This window comes from Polyodon spathula, chromosome 16 (genome assembly GCF_017654505.1).
Source record: "Polyodon spathula isolate WHYD16114869_AA chromosome 16, ASM1765450v1, whole genome shotgun sequence".
Lineage (NCBI taxonomy): Eukaryota > Metazoa > Chordata > Actinopteri > Acipenseriformes > Polyodontidae > Polyodon > Polyodon spathula.
In genome coordinates this window covers 107,815-110,948 of record NC_054549.1, presented here as the reverse complement: position 1 = coordinate 110,948, position 3,134 = coordinate 107,815, and the positions used below count along the sequence as shown (strand labels likewise).

Below are 3,134 nucleotides of genomic sequence, written 5' to 3'. Positions count from 1 at the left end.
CACGGCACTCCTCTCAAAGATGGCAGGGTGGAAATGCACCCACGGCACTCCTCTCAAAGATGGCACGGTGGAAATGCACCCACGGCACTCCTCTCAAAGATGGCACGGTGGAAATGCACCCACGGCACTCCTCTCAAAGATGGCACGGTGGAAATGCACCCACGGCACTCCTCTCAAAGATGGCATGGTGGAAATGCACCCACGGCACTCCTCTCAAAGATGGCACGGTGGAAATGCACCCACGGCACTCCTCTCAAAGATGGCATGGTGGAAATGCACCCACGGCACTCCTCTCAAAGAGGTCACAGTGGAAATGCACTTCAGTTTATTATCCTCTGTTTACTGCCATGCCATGTATTTAATTGAGAAACTTTTCATTTACATTTAAACACACTGCAGCTAGAACATGCATAGTGACACCGTGCTGCACTTCTAATCAGGCGCTTAACAAGATGCTTATACAACACCAGTGCTTTCGTTAGTTAACTTGAATGCTTGCTAAACAGTGACTGTCTGAACGTTTTCTAGTTTTAATAAAATTAAAATGAATAACTTGCTGTTTTAATAGCACTACAGTGAGATTTGTATAATTACAATATGTAACACAATTTTTGTTCCTGGGTAATAAGTGTTATTTCCTAATTGCTTATGCCTCAGATGTATAGAAAATGGCTATTATTCCCCACAAACTTTGCTTTTGAGACCAGGGCAGTGATATTTCAAAATATCACTATTTCCAATGGGAAAACGGGCAAATGTGTGTCTTTTCGTTCACATAAAGTGAGAAAAAAACAACATATGAATCCAAATTAACATGTATTTATACTAAAGTAATACAAAAATGACTACAAAAGAATTAGAAGTGAGTAGTTTTTAGAGATTTACGATTATACTGAATTTACTGTAAACGTCAAACTGGCTCCCCCCCCCCTTTGCCCTTCCTCCCTTCCTCCATCTCATCATTATTCCTCCAGCGATGACAGCAAAGAAGAGACCCAGCATGAAAAAGTAAACACAGCGTTGCCTGGGGTAACGCTGCCCAATAACGGACCTGAGAGAAAGACAGGGAGAGGGCGATAGAGACAGTTATACATTATAACATGATAAAATGTGAGGCTCAGTTCTGGACTGTGTAAGTGGCAGGGTCTGTGTGTGTGTGTGTGTAAAACAGACAAACAGGTCTTACACTTTCTGACAGTGAGGGCATCTGGCAAGTTTCTTCTTTGTAAAGTCAGTCCACTGAGACAGAGAGAGAATTATTATCAATCTTATTGATTCTTATTACAGTACTTGTGATTATTAATTAGGTTGATGAATATGAAGATGAATTGTGACTCGCACCAGGAATGTGTGAGCGCAGTGTCCACAGCTCACTCTGGCTGCACAAGGCTGTAGCTCTGGGCTGACAGGACCTGAACCTGACTCCACTGGACCCAAGTTTATAATTCTCTTACTGAGAGAGATACAGAGAAAAGTAGGAGGGGGAGATTAAAAGAGGGAAATGGAGAGAGACATAATTATATATGTGTGCGTGTCTTAATCTCCCTCTCCCCCATCCTCTCTCCACTCTCCCTCTCCCCCATCTCCCCCCGCTCCAATCGCCACCCTCTTCCCTCTCCTTTCTCCCCCTTCTATACTCTCCTTTCTCCCAATCTCTACTCTCCTCTCTGCACTCTTCCCCATCTCCTCTCTCCTCCCTCCCAATCTCCACTACCCTCTCTGTCCTCTCCCCCATCTCCACTCTCCTCCCCATCTCCACTCTCCCCTCTCCTGTCTCCACTCTCTCCTCTCTCCATCTCCACTCTCCTCTCCCCTCTCCAACCTCCACCCTCTCTCTTCCCTCTCCCCTCTCCCCCATCTCCACTTTCCTCTCCCGCCCACCCACCTCTCCTACCAGTAAGGATGGGGACAAGCCACTCTCTGTGAAGTTGCTTTGCAGATCAGGAGACAATTACAAGGACAGCGCACATACTTCTTACCAGGAGGAGGGTTCTTAATGGGCTGAAAGAGAGGGGACGGGAGGGGGAGAAAGAGAGATGAGGAGAGGGAGATAGAGAGAAGGGAGGGGGAGAAAGAGAGCCAGGAAGAGAGAGGGAGAGAAGGGAGGGGGAGAAAGAGAGATGGGAAGAGAGAGGGAGAGAAAGAGAGAAGGGAGGGGGAGAGAGAGAGCCGGGAAGACAGAGAGAGAGAAGGGAGGGGGAGAAGGAGAGACGAGAAGGGAGGTTAACACAGATACACTGACTACTTTTCAGTACAGTAATAATTAAAATAATACAGACCTAGCTTCACACACTCACATACTTACACACATGCATACACACTTACACACACGCACACATATTTACAAACAAGCACGCGCACACATACACACACGCTGAGACACACACACTTACATACTTACACACACACTTTCCTTACCGTTGCCTCGTTGCAGACCCCACACTTAACAAGGTGCTGCTGGCTGTTTGCCTTCACACTAATGAGAGACTGACACACACGACAGTTGATAGTGGAAGTGCTGCCCGACGGGGAGTATGGAGGAGGGTCCTCCTCGACTGGGAGAACTGAGGGGAGGTCTGGAGAGAAGGGGAGGGAGACGGAGAGACAGAGAGGTTAATAGAGAGAATGAGAGAAAGGTCAATAAAGAGTGAGAGAGAAAAAAGAGGGCGGGGGAAGGAGAAAGGGTGAGGGAGAGAGAGTCAACCAAAAGAATCTTGGCAGCACAGAACAGATTGGCTGTGTGGTCACTGTGAGACAGAAGAATTGGAAACAGAGATGCACTTTCTCTTATATAGCCATAAATACTCCCAAACCAAGATTAAAAAGATTACAATTTTCCTCTGCCATTTCCCAAAATTGACAGAGCCAGAAAAACGGGCATTCCTCCTGGGAGAGGGCCACACAGCCCCACTGGCTGCCCAGTGTGTGTGCGCCTGTCACAGCTTGAGGGACAGTCAGTGTGCACTCTACAGTGCACACTAAAGCAATTTCTTGATTTAAAAAAAAAGAAAAATACTATATTATATATATACACACACATATATATATCTATTCACATACACAGTATATATAGCGTGCTCGAGCTGTGGTCCCAGTGTTCTTGTGAATGTTGTCCAATGACGTGTCTTGGTATA

General features: G+C 46.2%; 1 long non-coding RNA gene across 1 annotated transcript; it reads right to left on the bottom strand.

Annotated features, from left to right (window-relative positions):
* Nucleotides 1-965: 965 nt before the first annotated feature.
* LOC121328272 lies at nt 966-1,422 on the bottom strand. Its single transcript, XR_005951666.1, has 3 exons — nt 1,342-1,422; nt 1,187-1,239; nt 966-1,051 (listed from the first exon to the last, which is right to left on the bottom strand). It is a non-coding gene; the product is annotated as an uncharacterized LOC121328272 (long non-coding RNA).
* Between the last annotated feature and the right edge of the window lie 1,712 nt (nt 1,423-3,134).